The following is an 18,343-nucleotide window of genomic DNA, read 5'->3' as shown; positions in this document are numbered from 1 at the left end:
ATCCGGCCGGGCCCTAAAAGGAATATTAGAACTCTGAGGAGGAGGTGGAGGAAGACCGCGGGGGGAAGGGCGGGAGGATGCCGCGCTTCTTGCGTTGCGCGCGCAGCGCAGACTCCGGTCTGGAGCCGTTCCGAGCCGATCACCCCGCGCCGGCCGACGTCAGCAGTCACGTCCACACTTTGCGGTGTCACGCGCGTGTTTAGGTTGCGATGCTTCATTCTGACTGTATATCGGTGGCCGAATCACGTCGTAAGAATGCGAGGAAGCTTCACAAACCTGAACATACCGGGTGATCAAAAAGTCAGTATAAACTTGAAAACTTAATAAACCACGTAATAATGTAGATAGAGAGATAAAAATTGACACACATGCTTGGAATGTCATGGGGTTTTACTAGAACAAAAAAAAAAAATTCACAAAACGTCCGACAGACGGCGCTGGACAGCAAAACGTCAGTGACTGCGCATAACAATCGTGTATAAAAGGAGCTGTAATGAGAGAGAGAATCAGATGTCCCAGCAGTCGCAGCATGTTGACGTTACCTGAAAAGGCACTTTTAATGAAGCTGTGTTATCAGAATGGGGAATGTGAAAGTTCAGCGTTACGATCCTATCGCCATAGGAAGGGGATTCGAACGGGTAAAGGTCCGTTGACAAATGCAGCTGTGGCGAGAATGATTTCGAAGTTCGAAGCCACGGGTTGTTTAGACGATAGACCCCGTAGTGGCCGAGCGAGCACAGGACGTAATGCTGCTGAGACAGTTCAGGAAGAAATGGAGACTGTAGCGGGTTCGTCTATGCACGGGGAAGTCTGCGCTCGTGCAGTCGCACGTCGCATCGGCATTCCATACACTACTGTTTGGTTGGCGCTTAGGCGTACCCTCCGATGCTATCCGTACAAAATCCATCGGCATCATGAACTGTTACCTGGCGATTTAGTGAAGCGGAGGGCATTTGCTGTGTGGGCGTTTCAAAAGATGGAGGAAGATGACGATTGGTTGAGTAAGGTGTTGTGGACCGACGAAGCTCATTTCACGCTCCGAGGGTCTGTCAACGCCCACAACTGCAGTATTTGGGCTACCGAAAATCCTAGAACTGTCGTGGAAACTCCATTGCACGACAAGAAAGTCACGGTATTGGTTGAATTTACCACATTTACCGTAATCGGGCCTTTTTTCTTCGAGGAAATGTGTGATTCTGGTTTTGTAACAGCTACCGTGTCGGGTGAGAGATACGCCGATATGTTACAGAATCCCATAATCCCCAGCCTGGCTGATAAACACCTGCTGGAACGTACGATGTTTATGCAGGATGGCGCTCCACCCCATATTGCTAGACGCGTGAAAGATCTCTTGCGCACGTCGTTTGCTGATGATCGTGTGCTCAACCGCCACTTTCGTCATGCTTGGCCTCCAGGTCCTCACCTCAGTCCGTGCCATTATTGGCTTTGAGGCTACCTGAAATCGCAAGTATATCGTGATCGACCGATATCTTTAGGGATGCTGAAAGACAACATCCAACGCCAATGCTTCACCATAACTCCGTACATGCTTTACAGTGCTGTTCACAACATTATTCCTCGACTACAGCTATTGTTGAGGAATGATGGTGGACATATTGAGCATTTCCTGTAAAGAACATCATCGTTACATTGTCTTACTTTGTTATGCTAATTATTGCTATTCTGATCAGATGAAGCGCCATATGCCGGACATCTTTTGAACTTTTGTATTTTTTTTTGGCTCTAAAATTCTTTTGGTTCCATGTCATTCCAAGCATGTGTGTCAATTTGTACCTTTCTATCTACATTATTCCGTGATTTATTCAGTTTTCAAATTTATACTGACTTTTTGATCACACAGTATATCTTTTTCATAGCAATGAGAAATAAAAAGAATGGTAATATTTCTTTTCTTCTAGATTTCGACAACAGTGTATGTTGCAGATTTGTAATTTATTTACTATGTCTTTCACCTGGGAAAGGCTTCATCAGATAATGTAAAAGTACACGGGGAGGTCAAAGTTTCTTGTTTTTGTCTGAAAAAAAAGCATAGTTGTGCCATCAGCTGTACAATTGTATGTTTATTCTACACCAGTTACATTTATTACAGTCATCTTCGCAAGAGGAAACTGTAAGGTACTAAAATCATGAATACAGAATATACACATGCATTATAGAAAATTGGAGGATTAGAAAACGTCATTTTACAACAATTGTACTTACACAGTGCACATCAATGGGCTAAAAGTACATTTTGTTCTAACACGATCCAATCAAATCTAGAACATACGTAAATGTCATAATCGGCTGTCTGAACACTGTCCATATAAACGCGCCGCACTATAAACTTGCTGTACCTTGGCACAATTACGGTACTGTACCCTTGGTTATAACTCCATATTAAATAACTGACACGTTGTAACTGTCGAAGGTACAAATATTGCGTGATTGCCAAAGAGATCTAGGTGAAATACACAAAAGCATAAATACCCAAAATTTTTACCAAGGAACATCTTCAAACAGCCGTATGTTTTCAGAATTTATTTTATTTAGGTAATCACTTTCGGCATCTCAATAATGCCATCTTCAGTCCCCTATGCACCCCATATATTGATAATTAGATATATCGATGCCTACATAATTGGAGCCATTAGTATCTGGGTCCGTGTATTCTTTTTTCGAGTGTTTACTTCGAAGCTTTCGAAATGTGATGCTACAGAAGAATCCTGAATATTAGATGGGTTGATCACATAACTAATGAGGAGGTATTGAATAGAATTGGCGAGAAGAGCAGTTTGTGGCACAACTTGACAAGAAGAAGGTACCGGTTGGTAGGACATGTTCTGAGGCATCAAGGGATCACAAATTTAGCATTAAAGGGCAGCGTGGAGGGTAAAAATTGTAGAGGGAGACCGAGAGATGAATACACTAAGCAGATTCTGAAGGATGTAAGTTGGAGTAAGTACTGGGAGATGAAGAAGCTTGCACAGGATAGAGTAGCATGGAGAGCTGCATCAAACCAGTCTCAGGACTGAAGACAACAACAACAACAATACTTCGAAGACTTGACAGCAACTTGAGAGCTCCTGCAGGACGAGGCCTCGGAGAACCTGCAGGATGACAAGAATGAAGATAATGCGTCGCGGGATCTGGTTGCGCCAACTCGCGCAGGCGCACCTGACCCAATGGACTCCACCATTACGACTACCGTCGAGACGTCCTCCACTCCTGCGGGCGCTATGGAACATATGACCGTCACAACGTTAGCATCCTCGATGGCGTGGAATGACGACGTAGACGATAACCCGAATCACACGTAGGGGTCACAGGTAGCCCAGACGGAGACCTAATTACGCCAACGATAACGCGGTCAGGTGGCATCCTGCACGGCTCGCAGCTTAATCGCCCCACCTCATCTCCCGCTGATGGAGTTCGCCTCCGTAATGGCTCTTGACTCCAAACGTACCGAATATCAACGATCAGTACTAACATTAGCTCTCGAGTGGAAATTCAACTGCTGCGACAGCTGATAACGTTCATCGGATGTCAACATCGCACTACTACAGGAGGTACACTAGGTCACGCTTCCGGATGGCGTGGACTGTAACACTTATCCCTCGGTTGGTGAGATCACCTCGGATGTGGCATAGACATCTAAGCCCGCGAGGTCATCCCTGCAGCTGATGTCACATACCTCCCGTCCGCCAGAGGCATCGCGATTACCGTCATGGAAATGTGTATCGTCAGCTTTTAAACCGTGACGTATTCCACCAACAGGTACGACAGAGTGTGTTTCTACTTGGAAGAAACCGCCCCTTTATTTCTTGGGCCCTGTCACCATTACTCGCTTGAGGATGATTTTAATTGTGTCATGCAGTGTAAGGACCAAATGCCCCATTACAACAACTGTCAAGAAATGCGCATTGTCGTCCGTGAACTGTTGCTCCGCGACACTTGGGAAGTTCAGTGTGGCGACACACCTGGACATACTTAAAAAATGGGTCACCCCTAGAGTCGCCATGACAGGATTTACGTCTCTCGGGAACTCACACCTGCACTCCACGGTGGAAAACTTTACCCCTTGGCCCTTTCTGACCACATTTGCAATATTCACCTCCTGTAACAAGTTGTGTGGCGCAGTCGTGCAACGTCGAAGTCAAATGCAACTGCGAGTTTAACAACTCCCACTTCCACGATCCCGAATGTCTTCAACGTGTTACCGAGACATGGGCTACCTGTGAACGTCACTTGCCTAAGTAGCGCAGAACCTTGACTTGGTCGCTGGAATGTGTCAAGCTGCTACTCGACGTACCTCGATTCAGTGCGGCAAGGAAGTTCCTGCGTGACACTAGCACGCTGTCGACCATTACTACTCCTGTCCCTGCGACCGACACACAAAACAGCACACCCCTGAAGCCCAGGATTAAGGCAGGAATCGTGACACTGACACACAGTAGACTCTAGGGGGGCTGTGATGAGAACTAGACGTCAAAATTCGCCGGAATAGGAACACCCGCACCAAGCATCGTATGCCTTCGACGACAACGACTCACTATCTAGATGTACATCTGTTGCGTCCAGCACGTCACTTGTCAGGACGAAAACGTCAGTGCCAGGGGAAGCCTACCAACGCCTGTGCTTCGGAGGTCCTGTTACCACACGTCAGACCTGTCCTCACCGGCGACGAGCTGAACGAGCTGGCGGCTCTGGCTACGAGCGACGAGATCACGATGTAATCAATAAAGATGCATTGAATAATTTACCTGACATCTACGGATTTCCGATAGGATTCTATCGCGCCTTCCTTGCTCTAATGGCGTCGCGGCGGACGACATAGTTTCGTGAACTTTTGGCGACATACAACGCCGTACCGCCAGCCTTTGTCACGCGAATCATTATACCCATCCACAAAACGACACCGGAATCGACGACAGCACATTACTGCCCTCTAACTCCGTTTAACGCAGACTACAAAATGTTTGCTCGAGTCCTAGCGACGGGTTGCCGCAAGATACAATCTTTCAATCTCTTGTCCGTTCGAGAACTCCGAGTGGCCTAGTTAATATACAGACGGCCACAGGGGAATTTCGTAATTTAATCGCACTGGTAATGGCGTGAAAACTCCTCTTCGTGGAGGTTGCCATACATTTGGACAGCGCGTTCAGGAAGGTGGAGCATCGTTTTCTATTCTCCGTAATGGGCCGAATGGGTTTCTCACCCTACCTCCCTTTATTGCTATCATCCGCTGCCTTTACGGTAGCGCCAAATCACCGTTTCAGGTCAACAGCTATGTTGTTGTTGTTGAGGACTTCAGTCCTGAGACTGGTTTGATGCAGCTCTCCATGCTACCCTATCCTGTGCAAGCTTCTTCATCTCCCAGCACTTACTGCAACCTACATCCTTCTGAACCTGCTTAGTGTATTCATCTCTTGGTCTCCCTCTACGATTTTTACCCTCCACGCTGCCATCCAACGCTAAATTTGTGATCCTTTGTTGCCTCAGAACATGTCCTACTAACCGGTCCCTTCTTTTTGTGAAGTTGTGCCACAAACTTCTCTTCTCCCCAATTCTATTCAATACAATGATCTTTAGTTATGTGATCTACCTATTTAATCTTTAGCATTCTTCTGTAGCACCACATTTCGAAAGCTTCTATTCTCTTCTTGTCCAAACTATTTACCGTACATGTTTCACTTCCATACATGGCTACACTCCATACAAATACTTTCAGAAACACCTTCCGGACACTTAAACCTATACTCGATATTAACAAATTTCTCTTCTTCAGAAACGATTTCCTTGTCATTGCCAGTCTACATTTTATATCCTCTCTACTTCGACCATCATCAGTTATGATGCTCCCTAAATAGCAAAACTCCTTTACTACTTTAAGTGTCTCATTTCCTAATCTAATCCCCTCAGCATCACCCGATTTAATTTGACTACATTCCATTATCCTCGTTTTGCTTTTGTTGAAGTTCATCTTATATCCTTCTTTCAAGACACTGTCCATTCCGTTCGACTGCTCTTCCAAGTCCTTTGCTGTCTCTGATAGAATTACAATGTCATCGGCGAACGTCAAAGCTTTTATTTCTTATCCATTGATTTTAATACCTACTCCGAATTTTTCTTTTGTTTCCTTTACTGCTTGCTCAATATACAGATTGAATAAGATCGGGGAGAGGCTACACCCCTGTCTCACTCCCTTCCCAACCTCTGCTTCCCTTTCATGCCACTCTCTAAGCCTACAAATGCTAGAAACGTAGGTTTGCCTTTTCTTAATCTTTCTTCTAAGAAAAGTCGTAAGGTTAGTATTCCCTCACGTGTTCCAACATTTCTACGGAATCCAAACTGATCTTCCCCGAGGTCCGCTTCTACCAGTTTTTCCATTCGTCTGTAAATAATTCGCGTTAGTATTTTGCAGCTGTGACTTATTAAACTGATAGTTCGGTAATTTTCACATCTGTCAACACCTGCGTTCTTTGGGATTGGAATTATTATATTCTTCTTGAAGTCTGTGGGTATTTCGCCTGTCTCATACATCCTGCTCACCAGATGGTAGAGTTTTGTCATGACTGGCTCTCCCAAGGCCATCAGTAGTTCTAATGGAATGTTGTCTACTCCCGGGGCCTTGTTTCGACTCAGGTCTTTCAGTGCTCTGTCAAACTCTTCACGCAGTATCTTATCTCCCATTTCATCTTCATTTACATCCTCTTCCATTTCCATAATATTGTCCTCAAGTACATCGCCCTTGTATAAACCCTCTATATACTCCTTCCACCTTTCTGCCTTCCCTTCTTTGCTTAGAACTGGCTTGCCATCTGAGCTCTTGATATTCATACAAGTGGTTCTCTTCTCTCCAAAGGTCTGTTTAATTTTCCTGTAGGCAGTATCTATCTTACCCCTAGTGAGACAAGCCTCTACATCCTTACATTTGTCCTCTAGCCATCCCTGCTTAGCCATTTTGCTTTTGCTGTAGATCTCATTTTTGAGACGTATGTATACCTTTTTGCCTGCTTCATTTACTGCATTTTTATATTCTCTCCTTTCATCAATTAAATTCAATATTTCTTCTGTTACCCAAGGATTTCTATTAGCCCTCGTCTTTTTACCTACTTGATCGTCTGGTGCCTTCACTACTTCATCCCTCAGAGCTACACATTCTTCCTATACTGTATTTCTTTCCCCCATTCCTGTCAATTGTTCCCTTATGCTCTCCCTGAAACTCTCTACAACCTCTGGTTCTTTCAGTTTATCCAGTTCCCATCTCCTTAAATTCCCACCTTTTTGCAGTTTCTTCAGTTTCAATCTGCAGTTCATAACCGATAGATTGTGGTCAGAATCCACATTTGCCCCTGGAAATGTCTTACAAATTAAAACCTGGTTCCTAAATCTCTGTCTTACCATTATATAATCTATCTGATACCTTTTAGTATCTCCAGGATTCTTCCAGGTATACAACCTTCTTTTATGATTCTTGAACCAAGTGTTAGCTATGATTAAGTTATGCTCTGTGCAAAATTCTACAAGGCGGCTTCCTCTTTCATTTCTTCCCCCCAATCCATATTCACTTACTATGTTTCCTTCTCTCCCTTTTCCTACTGACGAATTCCAGTAATGCAGGAGTAGGTTTAATAATGAATAAAAAAAATAGGAGTGCGGGTAAGCTACCACAAACAGCATAGTGAACGCATTATTGTGGCTAAGATAGACACGAAGCCCACGCCTACTACAGTAGTACAAGTTTATATGACAACTAGCTGTGTAGATGATGAAGAAATTTATGAAATGTATGATGAGATAAAAGAAATTATTCAAGCAGTGAAGGGAGACGAAAATTTAATAGTCATGGGTGACTGGAATAAGGGAGAGAAGGAAACACAGTAGGTGAATATGGATTGGGGCTAAGAAATGAAAGAGGAAGCCGCCTGATAGAGTTTTGCACAGAGCATAACTTAATCATAGCTAACACTTGGTTCAAGAATCATAAAAGAAGGTTGTATACATGGAGAATCCTGGAGATGCTAGAAGGTATCAGATAGATTATATAATGGTAAGACAGAGATTAAGGAACCAGGTTTTAAATTGTAAGACATTTCCAGGGGCAGATGTGTACTCTGACCACAATCTATTGGTTATGAACTGTAGATTAAAACTGAAAAAAACTGCAAAAAGGTGGGAATTTAAGGAGAGGGAACCTGGATAAACTGAAAGAACCAGAGGTTGTACAGAGTTTCAGGGAGAGCATAAGGGAACAATGGACAGGTATAGGGGAAAGAAGTACAGTAGAAGAAGAATTGGTAGCTCTGAGGGATGAAGTAGTGAAGGCAGCAGAGGATAAAGTAGGTAAAAAAGACGAGGGCTAATAGAAATATTGAATTTAATTGATGAAAGGAGAAAATATAAAAATGCAGTAAATGAAGCAGGCAAAAAGGAATACAAACGTCTCAAAAATGAGATCGACAGGAAGTGCAAAATGGCTAAGCAGGGGAGGCTAGAGGACAAATGTAAGGATGTAGAGGCTTATTTCACTAGGGGTAAGATAGATACTGCCTACAGGAAAATGAAAGAGACCTTTGGAGAAAAGAGAACCACTTGTATGAATATCAAGAGCTCAGATGGAAACTCATTTCTAAGCAAAGAAGGGAAAGCAGACAGGTGGAAGGAGTATATAGAGGTTCTATACAGGGGCGATGTACTTGAGGACAATATTATGGAAATGGAAGAGGATGTAAATGAAGATGAAATGGGAGATAAGATACTGCGTGAAGAGTTTGACAGAGCACTGAAAGACCTGAGTCGAAACAAGGCCCCGGGAGTAGACAACATTCCATTAGAACTACTGATGGCCTTGGGAGAGCCAGTCATGACAAAACTCTACCATCTGGTGAGCAGGATGTATGAGACAGGCGAAATACCCACAGACTTCAAGAAGAATATAATAATTCCAATCCCAAAGAACGCAGGTGTTGACAGATGTGAAAATTACCGAACTATCAGTTTAATAAGTCACAGCTGCAAAATACTAACGCGAATTATTTACAGACGAATGGAAAAACTGGTAGAAGCGGACCTCGGGGAAGATCAGTTTGGATTCCGTAGAAATGTTGGAACACGTGAGGGAATACTAACCTTACGACTTATCTTAGAAGAAAGATTAAGAAAAGGCAAACCTACGTTTCTAGCATTTGTAGGCTTAGAGAAAGCTTTTGACAACGTTAACTGGAATACTCTCTTTCAAATTCTGAAGGTGGCAGGGGTAAAATACAGGGAGCGAAAGGCTATTTACAATTTGTACAGAAACCAGATGGCAGTTATAAGAGTCGAGGGGCATGAAAGGGAAGCAGTGGTTGGGAAGGGAGTAAGACAGGGTTGTAGCCTCTCCCCGATGTTATTCAATCTGTATATTGAGCAAGCAGTAAAGGAAACAAAAGAAAAATTCGGAGTAGGTATTAAAATTCATGGAGAAGAAGTAAAAACTTTGAGGTTCGCCGATGACATTGTAATTCTGTCAGAGACAGCAAAAGACTTGGAAGAGCAGTTGAACGGAATGGACATTGTCTTAAAAGAAGGATATAAGATGAACATCAACAAAAGCAAAACGAGGATAATGGAATGTAGTCAAATTAAATCGGGTGATGCTGAGGGGATTAGATTAGGAAGTGAGACACTTAAAGTAGTAAAGGAGTCTTGCTATTTAATGAGCAAAATAACTGATGATGGTCGAAGTAGAGAGGATATAAAATGTAGACTGGCAATGGCAAGGAAGTCGTTTCTGAAGAAGAGAAATTTGTTAACATCGAGTATAGATTTAAGTGTCAGGAAGTCGTTTCTGAAAGTATTTGTATGGAGTGTAGCCATGTATGGATGTGAAACATGGACGATAACCAGTTTGGACAAGAAGAGAATAGAAGCTTTCGAAATGTGGTGCTATAGAAGAATGCTGAAGCTAAGGTGGGTAGATCACGTAACTAATGAGGAGGTATTGAATAGGATTGGGGAGAAGAGAAGTTTGTGGCACAACTTGACTAGAAGAAGGGATCGGTTGGTAGGACATGTTTTGAGGCATCAAGGGATCACAAATTATTGGAGGGCAGCGTGGAGAGTAAAAATCGTAGAGGGAGACCAAGAGATGAATACACTAAGCAGATTCAGAAGGATGTAGGTAGCAGTAGGTACTGGGAGATGAAGAAGCTTGCACAGGATAGAGTAGCATGGAGAGCTGCATCAAACCAGTCTCAGGACTGAAGACCACAACAACAACAACAACCCTGTATTCACCTGACCAAAAGTCTTGTTCCTCCCGCCACCGAACTTCACTAATTCCCACTATATCTAACTTTAACCTATCCATTTCCCTTTTTAAATTTTCTAACCTACCTGCCCAATTAAGGGATCTGACATTCCACACTTCGATCCGTAGAATGCCAGTTTTCTTTTTCCTGTTAATGATGTCCTCTTGAGTAGTCCCCACCCGGAGATCCGAATTGGGGACTATTTTACCTCCGGAATGTTTTACCTAAGAGGACGCCATCATCATTTAACCATACAGTACAGCTGCATGCCCTCGGGAAAAATTACGGCTGTGGTTTCCCCTTGCTTTCAGTCGTTCGCAGTACCAGCACAGGTGTTACAAGGTCAGATCAGTCAATCATCCAGACTGTTGCCCCTTCAACTACTGAAAAGGCTGCTGCTCCTCTTCAGGAACCACATGTTTGTCTGGCCTCTCAACAGATACCCCTCCGTTGTGGTTGCACCTACGGTACGGCCATCTGAATCGGTCAGGCACGCAAGCCTCCCCACCAACGGCAAGGTCTATGGTTCACGGGGGGACTATTGACCATATACCGCTCCATAAGGCAAGGTTCTCTCTTTGGACACTACTCTGTGCCATCATGCTGGGCCACTCGTCGGAAATCTGATGAGCCATACGTATTTCTGGTCTCACTTTGCGTTCGTTGTGCATACGCGGACGACCTCGTCCTCTTGGCTAGGGCACGGATAGAAATATAATGGTACTGGATTTGATACCAATGTACGGAACGGCTGCGGGCAGTACTGTGAATGTGGCTAAATTCTCGGCAATGCCCTTTGGACACGGCCTCTCACACGACGACTACAGAAACTACGGTACCTTGGTATCATTTTCGCCTCCACCATGCGCCTCTCGTCTGACATCAAATTTCGGCGTACTCTCCAACTTATACACAGGGCAGTATGACAAAATCTCCTCCCCGACTCGATTCTTTACAACGAGTCGAATACATCAGTCAATGTGTGGCGTTCAAGATGATCCACAACGCACGGGTACTCCGACGTCCATCAAACACTGAACGCAGCCTCCAGGCTGCTTTAGAATAGTTTTTTATGCCCTGCCCCTTCAACGAGCGGGGAGCCTCAGCCTTACCATTGTGCGATACCGAGCGGTGTCTTCGTGCATGGCCACCATTCACAATCAATGGAACAGGGGCTCCTCCATCACGCGCAGCTTGCTGGACATGCTTATGCCAGACCATATCTCCGCCGGTGCCAGTCAACCAGGTAACGCCTCATCTGGTGCATCGATGCAGTGGTCAACTTTTTGATGTCATGTCCACTAGCATTTGCTTCCCTATAACTTCCGGACGACATGGTACCATGTCGAATAAGGAAAATTCTCGGAAAATCAACGTTTTCAAGCAATCGGATTGTCCGGGACTCCGCTCTGTACAATTTTCCACCTCGTGGACGTCGAGGCCAGCAACCTGGCTTGTGCTGCCACCACTAACTTCTGGAAATTGGGTCAACAGTCGCTCACCACAAAAAGAGTCAAGCGATGGATGATGACTTACTGTATAATGATGGCGATAAATCACGCCTTGACTTCCGGCGGTACGTACAGACCGCCTACAATGAAATCGAGCACGCCGTCTTCGCCAATTACCTTTGTGAGATCTTTACGTCACCCCCGCTCAGCTGGATGCTGTCACACGTGGCTGGCACATCTGACTCTCCTGCTGACGTCTGAGACTCCCCGCGCTACATTTCTATATCGTACCCCACAATGGGGTAGGGGCGTCGACACGCACACCTTTTTTTATGCACTATAAAAGTCCAGCTGGTCATTCCTCTAACTCTACGGTCTCCTACTCCTTTTGTTCGCTTCTGCCCAGTAGTGGTGCCGGGGCACCGTGGCCAGGCCCCTATCCACTCTGCCTCACGCCCCAGCTGCCGAGATGGAGAATGCCTGCACGTCTTAACATGAGCCCGCCCCTTCTTTCCTCTTTGTCTACAGCATCACACCACTTACTTTACAAAATTTTAAACATGGCTGAAGCAGCAACTGTTGAAAATCTTCAAGGTTAAGTGATAGAAGCCAAACAATTGCAGAATAAAGATTTATTGAAATTCTTGACCACGGTTTCGGTATATAACATACCATCATCAGAAACAAAAATACACTAAAATCACATCCTGCAGTGGAGATGCATAAAACAATCGTGCCAAAGGCGTCGTCAGTAGTTAAAATTAAAACTACTGACGACGCCTTTGGCACGATTGTTCTATGTATCTCCACTGCAGGATGTGATTTTAGTGTATTTTTGCTTCTGATGATGGTATATTATATACCGAAACCGTGGTCAAGGATTTCAATAAATCTTTATTCTGCAACTGTTTGGCTGTTATCATTTACCGTGAAGCTCTTAGTTTACTTTCAGTTTTTCCTTTTCACATTGCCTTCACAGCTCACTGTTAAAGAATTTTGCACTCCTTGTTTGAGTGTATTGTATTGTATGGAACTGGGGATCTAGGAACGGCGGAGAGGCTTCGTCCCCGCCGTAGCCCTCAGTGGTTCACAACCCCATAACAGGCTAGAGAAATCCACTCACCCCGTCGCCGTCCCACACCAAACCCAAGGTTGTTGTGCGGTTCGGCCCCCAGTGGACCCCTCCGGGAACGTCTCACACCAGACGAGTATAACCCCAAATTGCAGTTATTTCAAAGCAAATACCTATTTTGCATGCTGCACATTGAAATTTTTATTTTTATTTATGCACCCAGACGCGTTTCGCCTTTTTTACAAGTCATCTTCAGTGGGTGTCCTTATAGAAAAGGTGAACGCGTCTGGGTGCATAAATAAAAATAAAAATTTCGATGTACAGCATGCAAAAACAGCATTTTATTTGAAATAACTGCTATTTATATACAGCTGCTGCGAAAATGACCACTACAAGAAACGTGTAACCCCAAATGTTTGCGTGGTAAAATAATTATTGTGTCCGCGCACGTGGAGACAGTATTTGCGCAGCAATCGCCGACATAATGTAGTTGAGGTGGAATAAGGGGAACCAGATGGAAAACCACCTTAAAAACCATCCATAGACTGGTCGGAACACCGGACATCGACACTAATCCGCTGGACGGATTCATGCCGGGGACCGGCACGCCTTCCCGCCCGGAAAGCAGTGCGTTAGACCACACGGCTCACAGGGTGGGCTTAGTTTGAGTGTAGTGTCTAATGTGGGTTCCACCGAAAGAACGGCTGTTGCGTTGTATGAGGCCTCGGGTTTACACCACTGCCCACCGTGTCTCTGCTGGATCGAAGTTGACCACTGTACATCCATGGAAAAAAGGGAGGAGTGTCTCTGCTTAGTAACGAAAACGACCTTGTTCTCGGATTCGAACCACGCTACAGCTTAAATTTTGAATTGTCAACAAAAATCATCACCAATGGCGGCCGAAGATTTCCGGCATAAGAAATCATCCTCATTCAGCAGCCATCGACAGTGGAATTTTTCTTCCGGCGTCTAGAAGTCGTGGCAGCTGAGTGGGAGGAAGCACAGAGGAAGCATAAGAGTTACTAGTTTTTTTGAGTATGCCGAAATTGCTGATGATCGGTAATCGTCAGCGATCGCACCGGTCAGAATACAGTGCAGTAGTGGTTGACGTGCATCAACGAAGTAAAGGTGGCGTACTTTTGTCTGAAATGAAGAAGCTCGGCGAAGACCTGCGGAGTTCTGATTGTGTCATAATTGTGAAGTGTATTTGTACGGCTAGGCAGTGGTGGAACCTTGTTCGTCAATAGAAAACACTGTGACGCCGTCAAATGTTCAAATGTATGTGAAATCTTATGGGACTTAACTGCTAAGGTCATCAGTCCCTAAGCTTACACACTACGTAACCTAAATTATCCTAAAGACAAACACACACACCCATGCCCGAGGGAGGACTCGAACCTCCGCCGGGACCAGCCGCACAGTCCCTGACTGCAGCGTCGTAGACCGCTCGGCTAATCCCGCGCGTGACGCCGTCGTGAGAGGACTGTTTTCGTGTTTATCCCTTGTAACCTTATTGCTCCTTTATGTACTTCCTTTTGGATTATGTAGTAGGTGTAACGTCCGTTTACATTGTGTTATCCCATCCGTTCTATTCAGCATAGGGCAGAGGTTTTCTTGGTAGTTGGCAGTAGATTATTCCAATGAGCTAAGCTACGTGTTGTCCCCTGTATAGTCATTACCGATCAATAGTAGTATTGATTTATATACACTGTCCAATCACATTAGTGTGAACACTGTGAACACATCCGAAAAGCCCGAATAAGGAGCTTTTGCAGTGCGGAGCGGTGCAAGACTTGCCGGAAGAGAGTCAGTGACGTTCTGGAAGGTAGAGACGGAGATGTGGAGTCATACCGACTCCAATGCCGTGGCCAGCTGCGCGACGTTTCTTCGTTAAGGGTCAGTGGCGCGAAAAGCCCTATCCAGGCGATCCTGCAGACTCTCGATTGTGTTTAAATAAAGGGAGTTTGGTAGCCAGGGCTGTACGGTAAATTCATTCTAACTGTCTTCGAAACACGCACGTTCACTGCAAGCGATGTAATACATTACATTGTCCTGCTGGTAGATGCCATCGTGCCGCGAAAAGAGTAACGGCATGTGGAGGAGGACATTGTACCCAAGGACGGATGCATTGTGCATTACAGAATTCCGAGATCACCCAGGTAATGCGCTCGGGCCTGGACCTTTCCGACAATTGATACAGGGTGTTTGCTTTTAGACGTTTCACGCTGTATATACTTACGGTCATCTGTCCGATGGAGCATAAACCGCGATTCATCTGAAAAGGCCACGTGTCGCCACTCAGTGGACGCCCAGTAACGGCATTGGCGTGCAAATTCCAGTCTTTCTCACCGATAAACCTTAGGGTGCACAAAACAGGCGCCTGGTGAGGAAGGTCACCAACCGGTCGTTGAGGAGACACTTTTTGTAGCCCCTTGGGTCGTCTGGGCTGTCAGCTGGACGTCTATTCGCTTGCACCGATCTTCATAGCGTTCCTTCACTCATGTCATCTATGGCCTCTGGTGCAGCACAGCTACCTCAGCGCTGGTTTCGGAGAGCGCTATTTTGCCATGCAAGGCATATTCTAAGCACGGCAGTAAGCGAACGAACTTAGCCGTTTCGGAAAGCTTCCACCCCTGGCCCGAAAACCAATGATCATGCCCTTTTGGACGTCAGATAAATCACTCCGTTTCCACGTTATGACAGCGACCGCACACTTTCTTGTTTCTCCCCCCCCCCCCCCCTTCCACGACATGCTTGTATACACTCCACTGCTAGTGTTACCACCTGCTGTCTGCAAGTGATTATTACACGTTGAAGTAGAACGTAGGCAGTGGTCACATTAATGTGCCTGAACCCTGTTTGTTGCGTATACATGTATATTAGGATAAGTGTTTATTGTATGTTCTTGTTGCCCCTTTTGGAGGTTATTTTGTTATTGTCAGCAAGGTAATTTTCTTCGTTTCTTATTTCATTTGTTAACGGAAGTTAACTGTCTCAAAACGATGGTCACAAAGGTTTCCTGTGTTCATTAATGCAAGCGCTCTGATGTTGTTAGTTCTCGAAACTTCCTGGCAGATTAAAACTGTGTGCCGGACCGAGACTCGAACTCGGGACCTTTGCCTTTCGCGGGCAAGTGCTCTACCAACTGAGCTACCCAAGCACGACTCAAGCCCCGTCCTCACAACTTTACTTCTGCTAGTACCTCGTCTCCTACCTTCCAAACTTTACAGAAGCTCTCCTGTGGACCTTGCAGAACTAGCACTCCTGAAAGAAAGGGTATTGCGGAGACATGGCTTAGCCACAGCCTGGGGGATGTTTCCACAATTCTGGAAAAACCCAAGGTTGATTCAAAGCCCGCCCATGAACAACTCCCCGCCCCCAGGTACATTCCAGTCCCACTCAAATCCTACGACACGTCGGGAATCACCTCAGAATTCATCAACCGACCACGGCATAACAGCCCGGATAATTATAATGGACATGATATTTCCGGCCGTGAAAGTTTACATTTTAGTAACGTTACATAGAGCAGCTACAATGGATTTTACATATTTTTCTGTTCGTATTGAGAGTTTAACAAGTCTCTTGACAAAGCGGTCCCATCTTTCCACGGGCGCTGGCCATCGGCTAGAACATCACGGCAACTGATACTGAAAACTTAAAATTTATTGAGAAAGCCATAGCGTGATGGCACAATGTCACTAACTCCACCCGAGGTAGAACGAGAAAAAACTGTATGAATATATACGTAAAAATGTAAATATTCGATTTGATACAATCCATTATGGAGTCGAGGTAGCAGTTGTCGTTATACTGGTTATCACTGTTAGCATTCAACCGCGATTCTTATACATATTTTAACAACGCGTTTCAAGAGACAATGCTCTCATCATCAGGTTGTAAAATCTATGTCATGAAATTAAACGGACTAAAAAGACAAAATACCATCACCAATAGTTGGGAAGTCCATAGAGTAAAACTTTTAATTCTGTTTTACTCTGTGGACTTCCCAACTATTGGTGATGGTACTTTGTCTTTTTAGTCCGTTTAATTTCATGACATAGATTTTACAACCTGATGATGAGAGCATTGTCTCTTGAAACGCGTTGTTAAAATATGTATAAGAATCGCGGTTGAATGCTAACAGTGATAACCATGTAAATATTCGTTTGCTCAAAGGTTTTTCACCAAAAGCCGAAGAAATTGGTACACCTGACTCATACTGTGTAAGGCCCGCCGAGTACGCACGAGTGCGGCAACACGACGTGGCATGGATTCGACTGATGTCTGAAGTAGTGATAGAGGGAACTGACACCATGAATCCTGTAGGGCTGTCCATAAAGCCGTAACAGTACGAGGGGGTGGAGATCTCTTCTGAACAGCACGTTGCAAGCCATCGCAGGTATGCTAAAAAATGTTCATATCTGGTGAGTTTGGTGACCAGCGGAAGTGTTTAAACTCAGAAGAGTTTTCTGGAGCCACTCTACACCAATCCTGGACGTGTGGGGTGTCGCATTGTGCTGCTGGAATTACCCAAGTCTTTTGGAATGCTCAATGGACATGAATGGATGCAGGTGATCAGACACCATGCTTACGTACGTGTCACCTGTCAGAGTCGTATCTAGACGTATCGGGGGTCCTATATCACTCCAACTGCACAGGTCCTCCGCCATTACAGGACCTCCACCAGCTTGAACAGTCCCTCTGTAGACATGCTGGGTCCATGGATTCATGAGGTTGTCTCCATACCCGTACACTTTCATCCGTTCAGTAAAATCTGAAACGAGACTCGTCCGATCAGGCAACATGTTTCCAGTCATCAACAGTCCAATGTCGGTGTTTATGGGCCCAGAGGAGGCTTAAAGCTTTGCGTCGTGCAGTCATCAAGGGTACAAAAATGGGCCTTCGGCTCTGGAAGCCCATATCGATGATATTTCGTTGAATGGTTCCCACTCTGACACTTATTGATGGGCCAGCATTAAAATTTACAGCAATTTGCAAAAGGGTTGTGCCCCTTCTCATCAGTCGTCGTCGGTCCCTTTCTTGCAGGATCTTTTTCCGGCCGCAGCGATGTCGGAGATTTGATGCTTTACCGGATTCCTGATATTCGCGGTACATTCGTGAAATGGTCGCACGGGAAAATTCCCACTTCATCACTGCCTCGGAGATGCTGTGCCCCATCGCTCGTGCACCGACTATAACACCACGTTCAAACTCATTTAAATCTTGATAACCTGCCATTCTAGCTGCAGTAACCGACCTATCAACTGTGCTAGTCACTTGTTGTCTTATACAGGGGTTGCCGACCGCAGCACCGTATTCTGCCTGTTTACATATCTATGTATTTGAATACGCATGCCTACACCAGTATCTTTGGGGCCTCAATGTGTAATTAATACACATGTAATTGTTGTAGGAGAAATCTAAATAAAAATGTAAATTTTTGTTTGTGTAAAATCTTAAATCTCCAAAAGTTCCTCACCGATTCGTTTGAAATTTTGATTCAAAGTGGCATTCGAATACAC

The sequence above is a fragment of the Schistocerca nitens genome, chromosome 2, assembly GCF_023898315.1.
Source record: "Schistocerca nitens isolate TAMUIC-IGC-003100 chromosome 2, iqSchNite1.1, whole genome shotgun sequence".
NCBI lineage: Eukaryota > Metazoa > Arthropoda > Insecta > Orthoptera > Acrididae > Schistocerca > Schistocerca nitens.
This window is presented reverse-complemented; position numbering follows the sequence as displayed.